This window comes from Chiloscyllium punctatum, chromosome 5 (genome assembly GCF_047496795.1).
Source record: "Chiloscyllium punctatum isolate Juve2018m chromosome 5, sChiPun1.3, whole genome shotgun sequence".
Classification (NCBI taxonomy): domain Eukaryota; kingdom Metazoa; phylum Chordata; class Chondrichthyes; order Orectolobiformes; family Hemiscylliidae; genus Chiloscyllium; species Chiloscyllium punctatum.
This window is the reverse complement of record NC_092743.1, coordinates 110,451,689-110,470,123: the sequence shown is the minus strand read 5'-3', so window position 1 is coordinate 110,470,123 and position 18,435 is coordinate 110,451,689. Positions and strand designations below refer to the sequence as shown.

The 18,435-nt window shown below is 39.3% G+C and overlaps 1 protein-coding gene and 1 non-coding gene across 5 annotated transcripts in view; both read right to left on the bottom strand.

Annotated features, from left to right (window-relative positions):
- The window catches only part of LOC140477346 (dual specificity calcium/calmodulin-dependent 3',5'-cyclic nucleotide phosphodiesterase 1A-like), a 647,210-nt gene that overhangs the window by 318,438 nt on the left and 310,337 nt on the right, over positions 1–18,435 (bottom strand). The window lies entirely within an intron of this gene.
- Positions 15,815–15,895, bottom strand: trnaf-gaa (transfer RNA phenylalanine (anticodon GAA)). Its single transcript has one exon. It is a non-coding gene; the product is annotated as a tRNA-Phe (tRNA).

The following is an 18,435-nucleotide window of genomic DNA, read 5'->3' as shown; positions in this document are numbered from 1 at the left end:
GCCACATATCATAAAGGAGGATCAGACGGGGTTTATTAAGGGCTGTAGATCATCCAATAATATTAGAAGGGTTTTGAATATGATTCAAGCCTGCCATCAGGGAAAGATACCAGGAGTAGTAGTTTCATTAGACGCGGAAAAGGCATTTGATAGGGTTGAATTGTCATATTTGTTTTACACATTGGAAAGGTTTGGCATTGGAAAGGTGTTTACCAAATGGGTCTCAACATTGTATAGTGATCCCAAAGCAGTTGTGGTTACCAATGGATTAGGTTCGGATAGCTTCATTGTGGGTAGGGGCTGCCGTCAGGGATGTCCTCTCTCGCCATTGTTATTTACGCTAATAATTGAGCCACTAGCAGAAGCTATACGGGCTGATCCTAATATAATGGTCCCGAGGATTGGTACAGGTAAACATAAAATTACCCTGTATGCAGATGATGTTCTTCTATTCCTCAGTAATCCTCTGATGTCCGTACCTCGCTTAATCCAAGTTATTAATACATTTAGCGCATTCTCAGGCTATAAAATTAATTTCTCAAAATCGGAGGCTATGCCAATGGGTGGCCTTGCTATGATACCCCACTTAGTGGACGGATCCCATTTTCCCTTTCATTGGTCCCTGGAGGGTTTCTTATATTTAGTCATTTTTATTACCCCAGTATTTGGTCAGTTATACAAGGCTAACTTTGTGCATTTACTGGAAAGGATAAGGCATGGCCTCCAGTGATGGGGAGACCTTCCAATTTCCTGGCTGGGTAGAATAGCACTAATTAAAATGAATGTCCTGCCCCGCCTCCTATACCCTATGAGAATGCTTCCGGTGATGCTGCCGAGGCTGGCACTACGTAAATTATATGGCTGGTTGGGTTCCTTTATCTGGAATTATAGATGGCCCCTCATTAAGCTGAAGAAGCTACAGCTTCCACAGGCAAGGGGAGGATTGGACTTCCCAGATTTTAGGAAATATCAGTTAAGTTCCTTATTAAGTTACATAGCTGATTGGGTCTTGTTTGATCCACATTCAATCTGGCTGGACATCGAGGCTTCTCAAGTAAAATGCCCACTTATTAACCTTTTATTTTCAGACAAGAGGAAAATCATTTCAGATCACCATAAAAACCCTATAATACTAAATACAATTAAAGCTTGGAATATAATGCGGCAAAATGAGGGCAACTCACATAAAACATCTCCCTATGCGCCGATAGTGGGAGCATGGGGATTCCAACCGGGGTTTACAGATGCCACTTTTAAACTCTGGAGATCCAGGGGTATCTCATGTCTAGGGGACCTATTTAATGATGGGGTCCTGATGTCTTTTGAACAGCTGCATCAGAAATTCGGATTACCTAATGGAGACCTCTATCGATTCTTCCAAATTCGAGACTATATATAGAAAAAGACTACGTTATTAGATAGTCTTTATAAATCAGATAGAGAATGTAGAGTACTACGACCAGTGGGAGTATCCTCCATCAGTATTATGTATCATTTACTACATGATGAAGTATCGGGAGATATGGACAATCTGTTTAAAACATGGGATCAGGAATTGGGACTAGAAATTTCTATAGAAACGTGGAATGACATTTGGGAAAACGCCAGAAGAATCACCATCTGTAACAGAACTCAGGCTATCCAGCTGAAAATACTTTATAGGGCCCATATAGCACTGGATCGATTGGCAAAATTTAAGGCAGGGGTATCTCCAATGTGTCCCAAATGTAAAATAGAGGTGGGCACTCTTGTACATTGTCTATGGACCTGTTATAAGATCCGTAGATACTGGACTAAAGTAACAAGTGCCCTGACAGAAATTTTAGGAACGAAAATTAAAGTGGACCCCGTATTTCTCCTTTTGGGCTTTTCGAACTTTCCCTCCCTGGAAATGCACGGGAAGAGACTATTTTCTATTTTCTCTTTCTGTGCAAGGAAAAATATTTTGGTAAACTGGGTGGCTGAGGGCCCCCCTGAGCTTTCAAATTGGCACAGATTAATTATGGAATGTATTCCCCTTGACTTCCTTACAAATATGGTGCACCGAAAGACCGAATTATTTTATAAAATATGGCAGCCCTTCTTGAATTATATAAATACAGATATTTCGGCTATCCTAACAAGGGCTTTTATTTAATTGAGATTACAAACCTGGCTGGTCCGGGGCCCCTTGGGAGAGGAATCCCGCACGAATACGGGTTTTGTTACATTTGATGTTAACACATTCCGAGCATGTATCTCACTACCCAATTTCTATGTTATCCGCTGTTTTTTTTTCTCTTTCTCTTATTTGAATAATGTAAGAGACTTAAATATACACTCTGGTTAGTTGTAGGTTAGATTAGTAGTTCGTTGAGGTTTGTTTATTTTTCTCGGTATTTTTCTTTTGTTAAATTTTGGTTATTATACATTTAAGATTTAATTGTATATCAATGTTTGTACTTGAGAGTTTTGTTTATTTTTGTAAACTTGTAAAAATGTTAAATTTCTAATAAAAATATCTATAAAAAAAAGACTATACCTAGCATACTGAAGGAAGTTATATGAAGAGAGATACATTTGCAATGGAAGGAGTTGAGAAAAGCCTTCCTAGGTTTACTTCTGGGATAAAGGGGCCATCTTATGTGGAAAGGTTGAGCAGGTTGGATCTGGCATTTTTTACAGCCACTGGACATTTCAACCTACAACTCACAACCAGATTACATTTTCTGAAGTGAAGTCACTGCTTTAAGAAATATGACAGTCAATTAGCTCCATAAACTCCTGTAAACAGCTCAATCATAATATCCAGATAAAACATTTTTGTGATGTTGATTGATAAATATTCGCCAGGGCATGAGCAACAACTCTTCTGCTCTTCTACGAAATAATGGGATCTTTAAATCTACTCATTGAGGCAATTGCAGCTTTAAGTTAATATCTAATTGTGAAGATGGCAGTTCCAATCCTGCAGCACTCTTTCAGTACTGTACGAGAGAGTATGCCTCAAGGTCTGAAGCCAGGCTTAACCCAGGGAATTCAAGAGTCAGAGGCAAAAGTGTTACTAACTGAGCCACGGCCAATACTACAACTGTCTACAATGTGACTTCAGGATTTAAAAAAACACCAAATAGTACTCCCTCCACAAGGAGTGGACAACAGATTGAAACTAGTCATTTCTGATCTAGATCACTCTGCAAAATCACAAAGTGACTGCCCCACTGAACAATATCAATCAGTTTTACATGGCTGAAAAATGTTAGTGTGTCTGAATGTTTTCACTTCTAATTTAAATCCAGCAATAATGAGAAGCCACTTATTGGAAACCAAACAAGATTTTGTTTTTCCCCAGGCATGATGCAGCTGGGGTATCTGGGACTCTTGCCTCTAATTGTAACTGACATCAAATTAAGCTGTAGGCTCCTTTAGGACTTTAATGGAGTACAATTAACATAAATCATTGTCCAACTATGTGGAAACACATTCTAAATTTTCTGGAACAGGTATACTTAGTACTCAAATTATAAAATCCAGTTCTAATTTTCGACATCTGTCTTTTTGTTTTAACCTCTTAGAAATACATCTGAATAGGAGGGAGTGTTTGTCCAGGACTGTAATTTCTAAAAGGAAAAAAATCATCTCAGTAATTCTCAGTTCAGGCAGTACCTGTGAGACAGAGCATGGTTGTAAAGAGTAATTTTTCGACTGGAGGCCTGCAACCAGCAGTGTTCCACAGGGATCGGTGCTAGGTCCACTTTTGTTCGTCAACTATACAAAAGATTTGGATGAGAATTTAGGAGGCATGATTAGTAAGTGTGCAGATGACACCAAAATTGGTGGCATAGTCCACAATTAAGAATGTTATCTCAGATGACAAAGGGATCTTGATCAATAGCCCATTGGGCTGAGGAGTGGCAGATGGAGTTTAATCTGGAAAAATGCAAGGTGTTACGTTTTGGTAAAACACTCAAAGACAGGACTTAACAGTTAATGGTACAACCCATTATGTGATGTTATTGAACAGAGAAACCTATGGGTTCAGATACATAATTCTGAAATTTGCACCACAGGTGGACAAGGTGGTTAAAGTGGCATTTAGCATGCTCACCTTCATTGCTCAGAGTATAGGAATTGGGACATCATGTTGAGGTTGTACAGGATGTTGGTGAGGCCACTTTTGGAGAACTGTATAGAGTTCTGGGCTTTCTGCAATAGGAAGGATTTTATTAAATTGGGGAGAGTTCACAACAAGATTTACCAGGATGTGGCCAGGATGGAGCATTTCAATTATAAGGATACCCTGTGACTTTTTTCACTGGAGTGTAAGAGGTTGAGGGCTGACCTTACAAAGCTTTATAAAATCATGAGGGCCATAGATAGAATGAATAGCAAAGGTCTTTTCCCCAAGGTGGGTGAGTTCAAAACCAAGTGGTACATTTTTAAGGTGAAAAAAAAGATTTAAAAGAGACCTGAGGAGCATCTTTTTCACATAGAGGGAGGTTCATGTGTGGAATGAGCTGCCAGAGGAAGTGGTAGATGCAGGTATAGTTACTACAATTAAAAGACATTTTGACAATTGCATGAGTAGGAAAGGTTTAGGGGGAGTACGAGCCAATTACGGTAAAGTGGGATGAGTTCAGTTTTAGAAAATTCATCAGCATGGATGAGTTGAACTAAAAAGGTTTATTTCTGTGCTCTATGACTCTATAACTACATATGTATCTTCAATCCCTCAGAATAAAGCTTGTGAAGCAGGAAAGTGCTGTAGACAGAAGAAGGAGGATTGCTTTGAACAGAGCGACAAGTAGTCTGTTTGGGGTCAGGCCCAACTCACCATAGAAAAAAAATCACTTTAAAAGGCCAGTTACTGAGCAAATAGAATATTATCATAATCTTCTCGTCTGACTGCAGAATGCATCCAGTTCAATCTAATCTTTCAATATGTCTGTGCCGTTGTCTATCTGTACTAACATCTAGATCACTTTCTAACATGATGCATTAATATTATTGGCCATAATTGTAGGTGATAACATTGATCCCATAACACTGTTAATCATTTAGTGTACTGATGCAGGCACAATGGGCTGAAAGGCCTCCTTCTGTACTGTGATCCCCTAGGATTCATGGCAAGACTTCTGCACTAAGAAGTCAGTGGTGGCACACTGGCTTACAAACATAGAAATTAGGAGCAGGATGAGGCCATTCAGCCCTTCTTAGCCTGCTAATTCAATAAGATCCTGTCTGATCTGATTATGGCCTCAACTTCACATTTTCAGTTACCCCATAGTAGAGCAAAAAGTATTTACTTCAATGTGATGCTGCAGTTTATAAATCAGCACCAGACTGACAAAATGAATTTGTTTCTACTGATGTAGGAAACGGCATGCAGCAAGACAGCTTGCATGTGGATGTAAATGATTCATGACTGCTTCGACTTTAAGAAGTGCTTCGCGTATATCAAATTATAGTAATCCATAGGAATTGGATGAAATTACATGCTCAGCAAAGAAGATTTTTTTAAAGTACTTCATATAAGAGACTAGCAATTAGTCACTTGGTCATACAGAACTTGAGTATTGCTGAAAAAAATGTCATTTTGTCAAAGCTTTTCATCTTGCACATGTCAGGACAATTCACAAGAAACATCAATGAAAAGGGAACTATTACACTGCATGAAAGGACAATGCTGATTGGTCAGTAAATACACTGTTTGGTAGAAGCATTACCATGGAGAATGCAGTTAAATTATGACTGACAATTATCTGCCAAGCTTTATTTAAATTTTAAATAACATAGGTTGACTCCAATTAATCAAGACATCATCCAGAGAAATTAACCAGAGAATGACTGTCACCTATTCTAATGAGTTAATACAGGCACAGTGTGTGGACAAGTTCTTTTATCTGCAAATAACACGGCCTTATGTATTCACATATACAGCTTCCATCCTAAACAGGCATGCCACACACGAATCCAACTGACAATCTTAAATGGATAGTCACCATAATTTTTCACATACTCAGGATTAATTAGCAAGTGTTGTTTACTTGCAGAATTGTATCGAAGTTGGACGCAGTGTTGAGAGCTTTTCAAGTGTGGTCTGGTTGAGTACAGACAGTACCTTGCTTGTTCTGAACAGCCAAAGGGATGCGCTGTTTGATATAATCTGCTACTCATTGAGATGTGGCCTAAATACTTGGTATCACACCAGCACTGAAATTCATGCATCACATTACTCTTCTTTGTGATGAGTGCGAAACATCTGTGCGAAAAATCAACAACTTTAGGCCCACTTACTACTTTGTGTACATATCGGAAGAAAATCTCTCATCCAATACCTACAGGCTGGTTTTAATGCATCCTATTGCAGCAGCAGGCTGGCATAGTAAACAAACATTTCAGACTCTATTTACAGGCTGACAATAGTAGATGGAACTCCAGGAATCCCAACAAGTACACTGACCAGAGAAGATAGGTTTGCAATACACCAAAGTAAAGAACCCATGGCCTACAGTTCAGGCAATATTGGAGAGAACCAGAGGCTAGTCCTAAATTGGAGTGTGAAATTGGGGTCTGAAATTTGAGAGAATATAGTTGGCGAGAGTAGAGTGAGATATGGAATTTTGGAGCACTAAGTGTGAGGTGCTGATGTGATTCGTGGAAAGTTGTTGGTGGAAACTCTCCTGAGCTTTGACAACTGGCTCAGATAGACTGCATTGATATTGGGTATAAACAAAGAACAGAATGTTTGTAATCCATTTGCATAGTAGTGCAGCCATGAGGAATGAACTGTATGGTGGGCAATAGACCAAATCATATCAATGACGTTCATTGCCACAGAACTAGCAGAAAATTAGGCTAATGATCTAGAGACATTAATCAAATAATTGGAAAGTCAAATTCAATTTTTCACATAAGATTTGGAATAAGTGTGCGTCAGTAATGGTGACCATGAAGTGATTTGGTGTAAAAATCTATATCGTTCACCAGTGTCCTTTAGAGATTGAATATGCTTTTCCAGTCTGGTTCATTTGTAACACCAACCTGGGGCAAGGTGGTCGAACCATAATTGTTCTATGAAACTAGCAAGCTACTAATCTCCATTCAAGAAGGCAACCTACCTTCTCAAAGGCAAATACATATTAAGTGTTAAGTATTAATTTAACTTGGCCATTTTTCTATGGTAACTCTGTAATAGCAAACATGTCAGTAAGCTGGTTTGATACGAACACATGACTAAAAGAAGCCATTTTTTGCCAATCAAATTACTCTATTAAGGTAGCATTCAGTCATGAAGCAAATGATGAGACAAATAATGAGTCCTGATTGAGTTATATTTCATGAATCAATAACCATATCAGTAAGGCAGAGTTTTCATTGAAAGTTGAGGTCAATTATTCTAAGTCTGTTTGTGATAAAATGCAATACAATGCATAATATTGGTAATTATTTATTTTTTCAAAGTAAGGAGTGACCTGAATCTAACCTTATTTTGTTTACTTAATAGTTGAAGACTAAGCGGATCAATTAAATATGGTTGCACTTCCTTTGTTCTTATATTCATCCATCTTTAAAAGCCTCCCATTTGCAGAAACCATATAGAAACACATCCATCATATCTACTAACTCATGTGCATCAGTACCCTCTGAATTTCCTAACTTAAATGAATTCTTTTGATGGGTTCCAGATGCAGGAATGGATCAATTTTTGTGGAAATTTCGAGTGAGTCAGCTGAGATTCTGCATGGTCCCAGCACAACTCCAGTCGGCAATTGCTGCTCCAGTAACTCTGACCAGCAGAATATCTGGGCAAATGTAAGCAACTTGTGTCATCAGAACATTCTAATCATGCAGTTTGTTACTGCCAATTGGTCTGTGTGTAACTAATTGTTTATTTTATTATTTTTTAAAATGATTTCAGTTCTGAAACTTTATTGACATATTAACAAGTATAATTAAACTGTAATATGGAATTTGAGACATCACCACAGAAAGCATCTAGTGCTTACCAACTTATAAAAGGCAGATAGTAAGCGACACATGTAATTTAGCATTTTGATGAAGTAGAAGAGAAATTTGATGAATGGAATACAATGCATATTGGATGTCAAGAAAACATTTGACAAAGAATTGGGTAAACACTTTAGCAAAATCGAGGATAATGGGATAGGTGGGAATGTGACATCATGGGGAAAAATTGAGTGAAGGACAGAAAACAGTGTTATGGGAAATGGCTATTTTTGAGACTGAAAATACTGTTCTCCTAGAGACATTGCTATGACAATTGCTTTGTGAAAAATAAAAAATAAAAATAAAAATTTAAAAAAATAGTTTTGGATACTGTATTTGAATATAGGACGAAATTGCAAAATACCAGTAAATACCATGCTGGGGAATGCCAAAGAGTTAGGATGATGTAAATAGACTGCAACAAAACATGGACAAGACAGACAAGCCACAAAAAGGACTTTGATAAAGAGAAGTATGAAGTGATATATTTTGATGAAAACATATGAGTTAGAATAGAATCCCTACAGTGTAAAAACATGCCCTTCAACCTTCCGAAGAGTAATGCACCCAGCTCTATATTTATCCCTGACTAATGCAACTAACCTACAGACCCCTGAACACTATGGGCAATTTAGCATAGCCAATTCACCCAACCTGCACACTTTCAGTTTATGGGAGGACACCAGAGGAAACCACACAGACACAGGGCAAATGTGCAAACTCGACACAGACAATTGCCCAAGGCTGGAATCGAACCCAGGTCCCGAGCATTGTGAAGCAGCAGTGCTAACCACTGAGCCACTGTGCCACCCATAAGTGCATACCTGGACACAGGAACCTGGGTTGCTTATGTATAGAGATAATATAAAATATATAGGATCTTGAGTTTCAAAATTTATTATGGGTACAGAGTACAACCTTTTAATAAAATTCTAATTAAGCCACAACAGGAGTAATGGATCCATTCTGGTCATATTTTGGGAAAAATGTGAGGACCCTCGAGAGGGTGCAGAATGGTTTAAAGACAAGGCATTTAAACTGCCAGTTTAGGACAAGGACATTAATAATGGATTTAGATTTAAGGTTTTGAACAAGAGGTACAGGGGGTTTATGGTGGTGTTTATTTTTTAATTGCCGACCATGGTGATGACCTCGAATTCTCTGAGGGTGATGGAACCAAAGATAATTCATGAGATCAAAACAAAATTGGATAAACACTAGAAGAAAACAAATCTGCAGTGACAGAATGGTTATAATTGAGTTGTTCTACAGTTAGACAACGTGGACTGAATGGGCACAATGGCCTCCTAGTGTTCTGTAAAATGACCCTATGGCTCCATGATCCTTTACACAGCAGCAAAGTAATCAGCGACTGATTCTGTTGGCAATTTTATACAAATGAATACCATAATATCAGACTAACCAAAACTTATCATAGATGCCAACATACAGACAGTAGAAATGCTACATTTGATCATTTGAACTGCTTTGGCTAGTTGTTTCCTTAGTAATTAAAAGATACAGTACGTAGAATTATTTCCCCTCTCTAGTAAATGCCAGTTATTATTCATTTCTTGACTGAATCTACAGATCAATAATAAACATATACTGCATCCATTATATTCATAACATGCTTGTATAATTTATTAGAAAAAAATTACTGTAATGAGGACTTGTTTAGAATTTTGCAAATCATTACAGAAAGTTTATAATACTGAGGAAATCTGTAGAAGGGAAGAAAAGTAAATTGAATGATAGGTAGAAGAGAGGATAAGCAAGTAACTTCATTTGATAAACAGGTTGAATGGATGGATATAAACAGGTTGAATTGAAAGATGAATGGATGAATGGACAAAACTGAATCCCTATACAGCAGTAACAGACCATTTATCCCATCAAGTCCACACCAACTCTCTGAAAAGCATCCCACCCAGACCCATCCCTCTACCATATCCCTAAAGCCCTGCGTTTCCCATGGCTAATCCACCAAGCCTGCATGTCCCTGGACACAATGGGCAATTTAACATGGACAATCCACCTAACCTGTACATCTTTAGACAGTGGGAGGAAACCAGAGCACCTGGAGGAAACCCACACAGACACAGAGAAAATGTACAAAATCCACACAGTCGCACCTGTGTGGGATTAAACCAGGGTCCCTGAAGTCATAAGGTAGCAGTGTTAACCACTGAGCCATGGTACCACTCCATAAGTCATAGAATTTTATAGCACGGACGAGTTATTCAGCCCATCATTCTCATTCTGGCCTTTTCCACAAGCTCTTCAATTAATCCCAACACGCTTTCTTTTTTATAGTCCTATCATTTTCTCCCCATAACTGATCAAAGAAAGAATTGATGAAAGCAGACAAATGAAGGAGAGTTTATGCTTGAAAGTTTGACTCTCCTGCTCCTCGGATGCTGCCTGAACAGCTGTACTTTTCGAGCACCACACTCTTTGACATAGAAAATTACAGTATACTTGAATGAATGGATAAGCAATTGAATAATTAGTGAATTGAGGTCAGCTAAGTTCAGTTGCAAATGTATCTCACAATGCATAATTGTAAAATGTTTTGTAAATACATAAGATGAACTCCTTCCCACAAAAAACACTCAAACAATGGAACTCGTTGACTGCAATAGTCTTCCTTCCTTTCACCAATGTTCAATCTTTCATTTTTAAAGCTAGTTCCCAGCTCTCAAAGGTCTTGACTTTTACTCACTCACAATCTCAGAACAACTAGTAACACTTTTGTAATTTAACCTTCCTCATAAATGAGTTTAACTAGACTATTTGATTGTAAAGAGCATCACAATCAAATGTAGCATCAATTGGAGCCATCCCACACAGATTTAGTCCAGAACTCTGCAGCAGGAATTTCTACACAGCAATCAGTGGCTGTACCTGAGGCTAATTTCTCCACATTTCCCACCCTCGCACTACTGAGACAATATGTCATGTGCCTGTTGCATTTTAAGCCCAAATCCCACGTTAATGAACCTCCTCAATGCTTTCTTCATTCCTATTCTTTTTAAGTTAGTGGGGCTCTACATTATGGCTTGGGTTCTCAAATACCAAAACAAACGGCAGATGTTACTGAAATGTATTGAACTATCAATGTCAATTATGGGAAGTAATTATGGCAATCGTTGATTGCTTTGATGGCAAATGGTATGCTTTGACTTCAAGTATTATGCACACCCTCTGTCACTTTGTAACTCTTGTTAATAGTTTATATGATAGGATTAAAATGACAGGCTTTTAATTTACATTATTATACACTTGGATGGGATCTATTTTAAAACAGAAATCTTTTGCCCCCTGCAATTTTCCAGGAACTGTCTGGTCATCACAACCATTATTTTGAAACAATCGCAGCTCTCAAATGATTAGGAGGAAAATTAGCTGCTCCATCCCTTCTATTAAGTTGTGTATGTATACCAGCTGCAAGTTACCAGTTAGTTATTAAAAGAGGCACCATCTGCATGAAACATTTTTCTTGCCTCTATGGGAGAAATGACCAGAAATATACAATTTGATATTGTAATATTTTGCAGAAATTTTACAAGAAAGTTCTCTAATATTAACTACTTCATGTCAACATAGAGCCAGCATTATGATCCCAGTGTAGCAATGTCTGTTAAGGTTACAACAGCCAGAGGGTGAAGAAAGAAACCAGATGCCAGCCTCTTACTTAATACTAGATTTCTTTTACAGAATGTAGCATGAATAATACCTGCCTCCCCTTGAAATGATGCCCACAGTGTTCCAGAAGCATCTCCTTATAAGCTCTCAAGAGATTGTCCTAATCAACCAGTTCAGAGACGTTATTACGCACCTCTGAAACAGGTGGGACTAGAACTCAGGTCTCTTATCTCAGAGATATTACCAATACAGCACAAGAGGCCCTCTAATAAGAAACCTCAAAATCCTCTTGAGAACAGAGTTCAGTAACAATGCAGAAAGTAGCTTTAACCTGCTCTGCCAGTGTAATAGGGATAAACCAACACTCCATGAGGGAAGAACTCAACTGTCTTTTGTTTTCCTAACAACCTGATCAGAGATGTTATTACCCAGTTCAGGTGAAACTTGAACCTGGGCCTCCTGGCAGAGGGGAAGGCAACAATCATAGTGCCATAAGCACTCTCAAGCAATGTCTGGGTTGGATGCCAGAAACATTAGCCAGAACTGGAATTGAACCACCATGTTCTAACCATCTGAGCCAGGCAGCCACCATTACTGCGGCACTGGAAACCTTAAAGAAACACAGAAAAATCTGCAGGAACTCAGTAGGTCAGGTCTCACTTTTAATAGATTTTTTAATCAGCCTGTTCAGACTAGGCACATCTCTGGAGCAGGAAAATCGACGTTTGGGCAAAAGCCCTTCATCAGGAATTCCCGGTGAAGGGCTTTTGCCCAAAATATCAACTTTCTTGCTCCTTGGATGCTGCCTGAACAGTTGTACTTTTCCAGCACCACATTCTTGGCTCTTATCTCCAGAATCTGTCGTACTCACTTTCACCTACATCTCTGCAGCAGGTGGGACTTGAACCTGAGTCTCCTGGTCTAAACATAGGGACTCTACCTATGTTGATTTAAGCATACACCAGACCTCTTAGGCCTAAGTGTATAGATTTAAAGGTGCACAAAGGCTGACTGCAATTCTTAAATTCCCATTTAATTTTATTTGTAACAACTGGTCAAATTCCAAAAATTCCTCCCCACACAAAATGAACATGCATCATAAAGCCTGATATTGTCTCACTTGTAGCAATAAGCTGCAAGCAGTTTCAAGCATCAATTTATCATCTCTATGCTGAAAATCCTTTGCAGATGAAAAATATTGTGTACCACTGGATCACTCAGTTTAACTTCCCAGTATATGTTCCTAGCAAATAAGGCTCCTCAGCAGGACCGTGAATTTGTTCCAGATACCCCTAGAGCCATGTCATTTTTACTTACTGGAGAATAACTTCCAGATTTTCATTCAAAATAGAACTTTTAAAACATCCAATGTTTAGGTGACAATGTGAAAGTATCAAAGTACTTTGTCTTTTTACACTGTAGCCCAAAACTGATTCAAACTGGTGGGCATGTAGCTGACCAGCGAGGTTTCATAACAACCATGACTTTATTCCTGATCATTCCACAACCAAAGTTCTCATTCATCTAAAACTCCAGTCAGCAAATGATTTGGTTTTATCAGATCTGAACAATACAAAAACTACAAGTCCAGCAAAATGTCAAATGTGGTTAAATTTGTGTATTAGGTCCTGCCAAAAATAGACACCTACTAAAATAGACATTTGAAGACACAGAGAGGCCCAAATAATGTTCATTTTGTGCCAACAATAGTCACCTTGACACTGTCAAATTGTTAACTACAAATAACCTTCAATACATCTCAGACTTCGACAGCTTCAGACATAAGAGACAGCTCAGATTACATCTTGCTCAAAGTACCTACTGCATCTGAACTGTGATGAAGGATGGATTTCCATTGAATTCCTTTTTGATTCTTGTGGATTTGAGATTCAAGTACTCCTTCCAGCAACTTCCATTACCCCATGAATAATATCCATCAGAAGATGCACAAACACCTAGAGCCAGTTATCTGACAATATTTCCAAGCTTAAATTCTTAGCCCTATTGAAGTTCAATAAGCAAGCATTGACCATAATTTCAAGACATTTGGGAACACTTTTTCCAGTACATGTACAGTACAGGAGAGGCATATGGAGTTTAATTTGGATAAATATGAGATATTGCAAACAAACAAGGGTAGGACCGGTAAAGGGCTCCGGCCTGAAAGATCGATTTTCCTGCTCCTCGGATGCTGCCTGACCTGCTGTGCTTTTCCAGCACACACTCTCAACAGTCTCTACCATTTACAAAGTGAATGGTAGAGCCTTGGGTAGTGTTGTTGAACGAAGAGACCCAAGGGTTCAGGTAAATAGGTTGCTGAAAGTTACATCACAAGTAGACAGGGAGGTTAAGGCAGTATTTTGGAAGCTTGCCTTCATTGCTCAGATCTTTGAGTATAGGAGTTGAGACGTCATGATTTGCAATGAGCCAGACCGGGTGTTGGATCTCTCGGTGGGAGAGCATTTCCGTGATAGTGACCACAACTGCCTCACTTTTACTAAATCCATGGAGAGGGATTGGAGCTCACAGTATGGGAAGGTATTTAACTGGGGGAGGGGAAATTATACTGCTATTAGACAGGAGCTGTGGAGTATAAATTGGGAACAATTGTTTGACTTGCAAAGCACAACAGAAATGTGCAGGCTGTTTTTTAGGAGCACTTGATGCAAGTGGTGGATAACTTTGTCCTACTGAGACAGGCAAGGGATGGGAAGAGCAGAGGAGTGTCTGGTCAAAAGGAAGAAGGAAGTTTACTTAAAGTTGAGGAAGCAAGGATCTGGCACAGCTTTAGAGGATTACAGGGTAGTTAGAAAAGAACTTAAAATGGACTGACGGGAGCTAGGAGGGAGCACAATAAAGCCTTGATGGGAAGGATGAGGGAAAACACAAAAGCACTCTACATGTACCTGAGGAATAAGAGAATGATCAGAGAGAGGGTAGGGCCGATCAAGCATAGTGGAAGGAACTTGTGCCTGATGTCTAAAGAGGTACGGGAGGCCCCAAATGAGTTTTTTGCTTCAGTATTCACTAGAGAGAGGGACACTGTTGATAGTGAGAACACTGTGGGCCAGGTTAATAGACTTGAACAGATTTATATTAAGGAAGTGGATGTGCTGGAAATTCTGGAAACATCAAGATAGATAAGTTCCCAGGGCTGCACCAGATACATCCAGGGTTACAATGGGAAGCGAGGAATGAGATTACTGTGCCTCTGGTGATGATCTTTGTGTCCTAACTTTCCACGGGAGTAGTACCAGATGATTAGAGGGAGACAAATGTTGTTCCTCTGTTCAAGAAAGGGAATAAGGAAATCGCTGGGAATACCACGTCTGTGGTAAGCAAGGTACTAGAAAGGATTCTGAGAAATGGGATTTATGACTATTTGGTAAAACATAGTTTGATTAAAAATAAACAGCATGTCTTTGTGAAGGGCAGTTCATGCTTCACAGGCCTTACTGAGTCCTTTGAGGACGACGAAGGTTGAGCAGTGGATGTGATATATATGGATTTCATTAAGACAATTGATACTCCATGGTAGGCTCTTTCAGAAAGTTAGGAGGTACGGGTACAGGGAAATTTGGCTATATAGATACAGAATTGGTTGGCCAAAAGAAAACAGTGAGCGGTAGTGGATGGAAAGTGTTCTGACTGGAGGTTGGTGACCAGTGGTGTCCCACAGGGATCTGTTCTTGGGCCTCTGCTCTTTGTAGTTTTTATAAATGAATTGGATGGAAAAATGGAAGGGTGGGTTAGTAAGTTTGCCGATGACAAGAAGCTCAGTGGTGTTGTAGATTGTTTGGAGGGCTGTTGTAGGCTACAACAAGGCATTGACAAGATGCAGAGCTGGGCTAAGAAGTGGCAGATGGAGTTCAACCTAGATAAATGCGAAGTGGTTCATTTTGGAAGATCAAATTAGAATGCTGAATACAGAGTTAAAGACAGGATTCTTGGCAATGTGGAGGAGCAGTGGGATCTTGAGGTCTAAGTACATAAATCCCTCAAAGTTGCCACCCAAGTTGATAGGGTTGTTTAGATGCATATGGTGTTTTGGCTTTCATTAGCAGGAGGATTGAGTTTAAGAACTGCGAGGTTTTGCTGCAGTTCTATAAAATCAACTAGGAGCAAGTGAGGACTGCAGATGCTGGAGATCAGAGAAAGTCATTTCAAGTGGGTAACGTGCCGAAACCCGGGATTGAACCAGGGACCTTTAGATCTTCAGTCTAACGCTCTCCTAACTGAGCTATTCCTGAAGAATGGCTTATGCCTGAAACGTCGATTCTCCTGCTCCTTGGATGTTGCCTGACCTGCTGTGCTTTTCCAGCAACACATTTTTCAGCAGTTCTATAAAACCCTGGTTAGACTACTCTTAGTTCTGGTCGCCTCATAATCAGAGCAATGGAGATGTTTTAGAGACGGTGCAAGGGAGATTTACCAGGATGCTGCCTGGATCGGAGAGTTTGTCTTATGAAGAGCATTGAATGATCTTGGGCTTTTCACACTGGAGAGAAGAAGGAAGAGAGGTGACTTGATAGAGGTGTACAAGGTAATGACAGGCATAGATAGAGTAGATAGCCAGACACTTTTCCCCAGGGAAGAAATAGCAGTCACGAGGGGTCACAATTTTAAGGTGATTGGAGGGAGGTTTAGGGAAGATATCAGAGGCAGGTTCTTTACGCAGAGACTGGTGGGTGCATGCATGGAATGACTGTGGTGGTAGAGTCAGCGACATTAGGGACATTTCAGTGATTGCTGGACAAGCACATGGATGGCAGTAAACTAAGGAGTGTGTAGATTAGGTTAATCTTAGATTAATATAAATGTTTGGCACAAGGGCCTGTAATGCGCTGTACTGTTCTTTGTTCTATGTTGAGGTTGTATAGGACATTGGTAAGGCCACTTTTGGAGTACTGTGTAAATTTTGGTCACCCTCCTATCAGAAGAATGTTATTAAATTGGAGAGGGCTCAGAAAAGATTTACCAGGATGTTGCCAGGACTGGAGGCTTTGAATTACAAGGATAGGCTGGCACAGTTTCACAGAAGCATAGGAGGTTGAGGGGTGACCTTAGAGAGGTTTATAAAATCATGAAGGGCATGAATAGGATGAATAGCCAAGGTGTTTTCCCTAGGAAACTAGGGAACATATTTTTCATGTGAGAGAAGGAAGATTTAAAAGGAAACTAAGGATCAACTTTTTTACACAAATGGTGGTTCGTATGTGGAATAATCTGCCGGAGGAAGTGGTCGATGCAGGTATAGTTACAAAATTTAAAAGGCATTTGGACAGGTACATGAATAGGAAAGGATTAGATGGATATGGGCCAAAAAAGTGGGACTAGTTTAGTTTTGAAAACTTGCTTGGCATGAACGAATTGGACTGAGGGGTCTGTTTCCATGCTGTATGACTCTATTACTCAATGAGTGCTGATGTTGGTCCATAATTTGAAAGTGGAAGGGAATTCCAATTAAAATCCAATATGGTTAAGTAAACTCACATCTAATTTTGTCTATTTCCAATGCGGGACAGCCTTCCAAACAATTTGCTGACAGAAAGGTGCGCAGATAGGTTTGACAGATTAGAGATTTAATTTGACACAGAAACCTGTAGAAAGTGCAGGGACAGGGAATTTGCCTTAATGGCAGAATTCTAAAGAGTGTGATGAGACTGAGGGCCTGAGGAGTTTGTTTGCATAGATCTATGAAAGTGACAGAATAAACTGAGAGTGTGTTTAACAAATCGTGGGTTTCATAAAGAGGCATTGAGCGTTAAAAAAGGGAGTTATGCTGAAGCTCTGATTAGGCCATAACAAGAGATATGGATCTAGTTCTGGCCACTACACTTTGGAAGGATGAGAAAAGGTTCTTGATTGGATATAAAGAAGGTATCAGAGCTCATTAAACAGGGCACACTGTGTTCTCATCAGAGATAGCCTATTCAGGTTGGACATCAAACTCCTCATTGCTTAGTATATTAGGGGCCACTAGACAGGACTAATACCTGATTCTATTTGGATCATCAGCCTAGGATTTATTTTAATATAGCTTATTTTTCAACTCAACTTGTTCAGAAATGTTATTATACTCTGGAGCAGGTAGGACTTGAACCCTAGCCTACTATTGCAGGGGTAGGGACACTACCTCTGCATGACAAGCACCCTAAATAACAGGAATGAGGACAAGAACTGAATTTCGTCATCTACCATGTTGGGATTTGAACTCATGTTCCAGAACCTAAAACCCAGCAGTCCTAGGTAACTAGTTCAGTAACATTACCACTACACTACCTCCTTTCTTCTCAGCCTGGAATTAGCAGCATTTGAAATCATTTGCACCTCCATGCAGCTAGCTCACTCAATCGACAGTAATTGGACCTTTTCCTTTTCACAGGTGCTTTGTGCTCAAACTGACAGCAGTGTGGTTGTACGCCAGCTGCTTTGATCCTTCATCAGTAGAACATGGAGCAAAGCAACTCTGAGCAAGACCAACAAAAAGGCTTCAAAGCTTACTCACCATATCTGACCTTACTGACAGCTAACTTAATGTGTGTTCTTTTTATACATATTCTCATCACGTGTTTTTTCTTGTTATGTAAACCTTCATCATGTTATTTTATTATTACATACCCTCATTTTTTCATAAATATCCTTTTTATATATACCCTCATCGTACCCTTTTTAATATATACCTTTTTATAATATATGCCCTCATCACATTTTTTCTAGATATTTTCATCACGTTTTCTACTCTCATTATGTTTTTTGTTTAATATCTATCCTTATCACTTTTTTATATATGTCCTC